The sequence below is a fragment of the Sorex fumeus genome, unplaced genomic scaffold, assembly GCF_029834395.1.
Source record: "Sorex fumeus unplaced genomic scaffold, SorFum_2.1 ptg000032l, whole genome shotgun sequence".
NCBI lineage: Eukaryota > Metazoa > Chordata > Mammalia > Eulipotyphla > Soricidae > Sorex > Sorex fumeus.
The window spans coordinates 8,231,319-8,238,390 of NW_026606089.1; positions in this window are offsets into that span (position 1 = coordinate 8,231,319).

Here is a 7,072-nt window from a genome sequence, read left to right on the forward strand (position 1 = left end):
AAAAGCATACCATTCACTGTCTTCCTGTGTCTGTACAAAAAGGACATTGCTCTGAAGTCACTATGAAAAGGACATAAAGAAAAGAGAAAGGCAATGTTTTGCTTACCAACACAAGTCCTGCCAGTGTCCTTAGAAGGATCTGACCTTACAAGTTAACGGAGTCTGATTAGGCGATACAGGTGATTGACCTATTGGGGAAGCAGAGCACAAAGAAAGAGGTTATAGATAAACAAAGAGGAATGGGAGCACCTTGGGAGAACTGTGATAATTATGACTCAGTAAACCTAAACTCCCTGTGGCCAGGGAGAAAGGACCATCCAATTTTAAGCCGAAAACTGTTTAGAGATATATTCCAACAATCAAGGGAATGGGAGTGTCTCCGGAGCAGTGTGATAGGTATAACCCTATAAACCTAAGCTCCCTGCACCCAGGGAGAAAGGAGAAACCAATGTTATCCTATACGCTGTAATGATACCCATGATTTTTTCAAACAAATAGATTAAACATTCTGCAAATTATATGGAAAATAAACCTCCACAGATAGCTAAAAGCAATCCTTGGGGAATAGAAATGGGAGACAACACCTTCCTCACCTTCAAATTACTAGGAAGTGGTAGTAATTAAAAGAACATGGTATTGGTATCAAGAGAGACCCACAGACCAATAGAACAGATATGAATATCCTGATACTGACCAACAAATACATGATCTACCTGTATGTGTCTGTGTATATATAAATATAAATACAAAGAGAGAGAGAGAGAGATCTGTATTTCAAACCATAATGTCCAAAAAGGAAAGAAAGAAGAGTGAGGAGACAGAGAGAAATACAGGGAAAGACACAGAAACAGAAAGAGACAAATAGAGAAACAGAGAGAAGGTGTGTGTGTGTGGGGGGGGGGAATTACCTTCATAAAAGAAGACTTTTGGGGGGGCAGTGGAGGGAAACTGGAAATATTGGTGTTAGTAAATGTACACTGGTGGTCACAGGTGTGGGAACATTGTAGGGCTGAAAATCAAGCATGAACAACTTTGGAACTATCTCACACCCGCATCTCACAGTGGTTACATAAAAAAATACATTAATAAAATAGTTCAAAATTTCTTGTAAACAAAGCTGATTTCTGAATGGAGAGCAGGAGGAAGCCCTGAGCATAGCTGGCTGACACCAAAAAGCAGCCTCAAAGAAACATAAAAATGGGGATTGTTTACATCTGCAATGAAAACGACTTCCTGGCTTGTCAAAGGATCACAATAACGCCGAATCATGGTGTCAATAACCTTCAGCATCAACAGAGAATGAGGCATCAACGCCCCTCCCCATGGCCTGAGGTTGGATGGATTCCATTTATTTTATCGGTCCTTGAGTGCAGTGAGTGTCAGAGATGCAATGGACCCAGCATCACTGAGGAGAGATGGTAAAGGCTGAACCATGCCCAATCTGATGTGGAAGATTTCGAGACCCAACACGGAGGGACAGCGCCGGGAGCTCAAGTTCCAGAATCACACAGGAACTTTGCTGGGAGGGTCTGCAGGAAAGAGGACGTGAAACAAGGACGCTGCCAATAGGAAAGTGGCCAGGTCAGAGTTTCAGTGAGGCAAACAGACGGAAAGAGCAGACACAGGGTGTTTGGGTCCCTGAGAGAACAAAGCCAAGGTCAGGGGGCAGGGCTTGGGCTGGGAAGGGCCACACAGGGAGAGCAGAGAAACCGGAGACCAAGGTGGGCGGAGAGACCACCCAGACCTGGGTGAGGCAAGAGCGATGGAAGCCATGCATGGGGTCCCCTCCCCCGCCCGGGACCCTCTGTGACTCCTCAGGCTTCCATGATGTCAGCAGAGTGTATATAAACGGGCCTACTACTCTCTGGCTCAGTTGCCACAGGCAAGTCATTAGTTCTCTGATCCCTTGAAGATGGAGTCTCAGTCTTATTCTCCCATAATCCTTCAATATCTGCCTGAATGTCTGGTTCTCTGCCTTGAGGGCCCCTACTTTTCAAGTGTTTTAATAATCCTCTTTTGGCTTTTGCTCAAGACATTTGTTGCCCGTTTGCAGTCAAGGAACAGCACCAGGTAGAGTCTGGAGACTTCCTGGGGGAGAGAGGGCAGGTGTGTTTGTCAGAACCAGACGGGGCGTCTGACCAGGAGACAGCATCAGTCCTCTGTCTCGCAGACATGAGGGACAGGGCGAGATGTTCTGGGGGACCCAGTTTACCTCAGGGCCAGAATCTGTGAGGGAGAACCCCTCCAGCACTGTGAGAGAAATGGCTGTCCCTGTGGGATCCCAGGTCCGGGGAGAGTACATGTTTCCCACTGACCTGCGGTTACTGACCCCACGGGGCAGCGGTCACTAACACAGGAGCCTCCACGGGGGCCACCAGGACAGTGGTGACCTGAGAGAAACTCAGAGGGGGCCCAGGGCCTCTGTGAGGCAGCACAATGCACAGACTGGTCAGGGTGCTGCTGGCACCAGGGTGCTGACCTGACAGGGACTGAGAATGGGCTCAGCGTCCCTGGGAATGAATCAGGCGAGAGCCCAGCCTGCAGTTCCCTGCAGGAGCCCAGGCCTGGGGAGGCTCCTTGACTTTCTGATGATGTGATGTCTACTGAGTTTCTGATGATGTGATGTCTACTGAGCTAGGAGAAACACTGGCTCAATTAGTCAGCAAAGCACAGCAAAGTATGAGGTAGAACTGAGAAAAGTACAAACAGAAACGATTGAAGAAAAGAGTGTGGCAGGTGAAGCAGAAATTTCAATGGAGTAACAACATCTGGGGAAATCATTGGTGAGCTCCAAGACAGGATGCAGGAAAATTCTAGAAACCAACAGAAGGTGGAAGGAAATCCCAAAAGCGATAGACAGCACACCAGAGAAGTACAGGGTGAGTTGAAGAGGAAGAATATAAGAATCACCAGAATCCCCAAAGAACAGGAAGACAAAAGCAGCATAGAACTATTGGTCAATGAGAAGAAATCAGAAGATTCCTGAAAATAAAGGAGAATAAAGATAGGATTTATCAGACCATATGGGACATCGAAAAGCAGTGTTAAGAGGGAACTTTGTACAGTGTGGAACTATCTAGATGTGGATCATGGCGACGGGCACTGGAGTAGATAAGACCTGACCTTGCAAAGCGGCCCAGAAGCGAAGCATCACAAGAGCAAGTATTTGGCAAACTTGGCAAGAACAGGGTGTCAGCAAGGGCTGTTGAGCCTTGAGCCCCACTCAACCTCCTAGTCACATGCGCCAAAGACACAGAAACTGCCACCTACGCTTAGCAGGTCATCCTAGCCATAATTGGGATTCTACCGGAGCAAAGCAGAGAAGAAAAGATGACAGGCCAATCAAGCTGAACTTCATGTGATTGCACGTTCTTGAAAGTCGAGACCTTCTATAAAATATGTGTGTATTTGGCAAGAAAGTGAACAGCCATCAGCTGCTCCCGGAGGGTGTTTCTCTGAGTGTCCATCATCCTTGGTCCCACGTCTGCCTTGACCTGGTGCGCAACGTCTCTGGGTACTTTGAAGAAAACTGTTCCCCAACATCTAAAGTCATTCTCCTACTTCCTCAAAGAAACTTATTTGCTCTTGTACAAATAAGACTCAGGGTTTTCAAATTCACTAGTAGCACTCATAATTTGCAGAACTTCAGCTTTCACTTTTCTAAAAGTGATCTTTCTGAGAGTGTTCTTGAGGTCTATACTTCACGTGAACAGTTTTCCCTCTCATTTCACAAAACAAAGACATGACTCTAGTTCATTTTCTGCTTTTAGTGTCGCTCCTCCAAAAGAGTAAGAACAAAGACACAGCAACTTACATTTCAAAACACAGTTTTGGGTAAAGCTTTCAATTAAGACAATCTGTCTCATGTTGCAGTAGCACTGTAGCACTGTCCTTCCGTTGTTCACCGATTCGCTCTAGTGGGCCCAATAACGTCCCCATCGTGACTTGTTGTTACTGTGTTTGGCATAGCGAATACGTCGTGGGTAGCTTGCCAAGCTTGTCCGTGCGGGCGAGATACTCTGGTAGCTTGCTGGGCTCTCTCAGAGGGGCCGAGGAATCAAACTCGGGTTGGCTGGCTCGGCTGCATGTAAGGCAAACGCCCTACCCGCTGTGCGAGAGATAGCACAGCGGGTAGGACATTTGCACTGCATGCGGCTGACCCGGGTTGAATTCCCAGCATCCTAGATGGTCTCCCGAGCACCGCCAGGAGTAATTCCTGAATGCAGAGCCAGGGGTAGCCCCTGTACATTGCCAGGTGTAACCCAAAAAGAAAAAAAAATGTTGCAGTAATATTCTATAAAGACATGAATTAATGAAGGGGACATGAGGCTTTAGCACAGTGGGTAGGGCATTTACCTTGCACGCAGCTGACCTGGATCTGATTCCTCCATCCCTCTTGGAGAGCCCGGCAAGCTACCGAGAGTATTCTGTCCACACGGCAGAGCCTGGCAAGGTCCTCGTGGTGTATTTGATATGTCAAAAACAGTAACAACAAGTCTCACAATGAAGACATTACTGGTGCCCGCTCGAGGAGATTGATGAAAAATGGGAGGAGAGTGCTACAATGGATAGTGAACCTGTTAAATGATATTTAAAAATATTACTCAAAACAGGAAATATTGATCAAGTACATTTTACTGAGAGTTGTATTTAGGAATTAATCTACAAAGAAAATTTGATATTAGCTTCTACTTACACATATTTATGGTGGAATGTATGAGGGGTAATCAATAACAGCAGCTAAAGCAAAAATTATGATAATACATTAAGTTCTGATAAAACTATGATGGAAGTAGAAAAGAAATAAAATATAAAGAGGAAAGGAACAAGGAAAGTTCTATATATTGAAAGTAGAGCGCTGCCTGGACTTTTCCCAAAGAGAAAAGTCTTACAAATTGACATTTAGCCCCAGAATGAATTTCAACAACCTTCACACACTTCCCTCTTGTTGTGGTGGGAAGATGCTCACTGGCTGGATGGGTGTTTGAATGTTACCTGTAATGAACTCCTGTGAACTACTTTAGGAATATAAAACGTGCAAAAATCATTAAAAAATTGATATTCAGATTATATTCCTTAAAAACGCCGAAAGCTTAAGAGATAGTACCGTGGAGAAGCTGGCTTCGATCCCTGGTATCTTTAATGGGTCCTCAAGTACCACAAGGAGTAATTCCTGAATGCAGAGCCAAGAGAAGCCCTGGGCATCACCAGGTGTGGCCCCCCAGAAACAAAAAAAAATTGCGAAATAATTACACTTTGAGAGTCTAGTGTATGTACACAATAGTAAAATAATTGTTTCATTTGTTTCTTTCAAAGAAAGTGTTTTTATTTAAAAAATAAAGATGTTTGGTAAAGGCTGAGCAAAGACCAAAATGATGAGGGGGATTTTGAGGCTCCAACGCAGTGGGAGAGGGCTGGATGTTCAAGGCCCAGGTTCATGTGGTAACTTTGCTGGGAGAGTCTGGAGGAAAGAGGATGTGAAACAAGGACACTGCCGAGAGGAAAGTGCCAGGGTCAGAGGCTCGGTGAGGCAGACAGACGGCAAGCGCAGACGCAGGGGGTGACTGGGTTCCTGAGAGAACAAGGCCATGCCCAGGAAGCAGGGCTCGGGGCTTGGAAGGGGCGGGAAGGGAGGGCAGGGCAACCTAAGGCCTAGGCGGGTAGAGAGACCACTCAGGCCTGAGTGGGGCAGGGCTGGTGGCAGCCATGCATGGGGTCCCCTCCCCGGCCCGGGACCCTTTGTGACTCCGCAGGGTTCCGTGATGTCAGCAGAGTGTATATAAACGGGCCTGCTGCTCTCTGGCTCAGTTGCCACAGGCAAGCGAATACTTGTCTGATCTCTTCTAGATGGGTTCTCACACTTATTCTCCTATTATTCCTGAACATCTACCCGCAGAGATAACAAGAAGCAGCACAAAAGCCCACCGAGCCCAGGGAGTGAAGACAATAGCCGAGAAGGTTCTATCGGTATCAACTAGCTCTGCAAACTCTCACATAAAGACTTTAGGGACACTGTGATGTCTACTGAGCTCAGAGAAACACTGGATCAATCAGTCAGCAAAGCACAGCAACGTAGGAGGTGGAACTTAAACAAGTACAAACAGAAACGATTGAAGCAAAGAGTGTGGCAGGTGAAGCAGAAATTTCAATGGAGTAACAACATCTGGGGAAATCATTGGTGAGCTCCAACACGGGATGCAGGAAACTTCTAGAAACCAACAGTAGTAATTCCTGAATGCAGAGCCAGGGGTAGCCCCTGTGCATCACCAGGTGTAACAGAAAAAGGAAAAAAAAAGATATGTAGCAGTAATATTCTATAAAGACATGAATTAATGGTCTACAGGGACGTAGCTAGGCGCAGCCTCCCCAGATTCCCCCAAAATGGAAGTACTTAAGCAAATGGCAATCAGATTAGACTACAAAAATAGTTTTTGAAACATTAAATCAAAATTGTATGACTTCCTCCAAATATTAAACAATTTTAGTGAGAAAATTTTAGTGACACTACCTCCACTACCCAGCGTTCGGCACACTCCAGGACGCTTTCTGTACCTGTGCAGCCGCTTCAAGCAACGCAACACATCAAAAGACACTAAATACCCATCTTCCGGAATTGTCGTACCATATTTGTAGGGTTCAAATATGTAACACCTACAAGGGTGATTAGAGGTCGCTCCAAAAGCCTCTATCCCTCTCGGAAAGACTGGCAAGCTACCGAGAGTATTCCTCCCGCACGGAAGAGCCTGGCAAGCTATCCGTTGTGTATTCGATATGCCAAAACCAGTAACTAACACTGGTCTCATTCACCTGACCCTGAAGGCTTCACCGACATGGCAGCACTGAGAAGGATGAGAAAGGAGAGGCCGACAAAATCTCAAGGCCAAACTAGGCTGCCACAACGAAGGAAGACAAAAATGATCATCTGTACTTTCAATGCACGTACACTAGCATCAGATACATCCATCGAGGACCTGATGTTAGAAGCGCGAATGATCAAGTATGCCATCATTGTTCTGACCGAGACAAGAAGGCACGAATCTCACCATGCAGTTTTTGACACTGGAGAAGAATT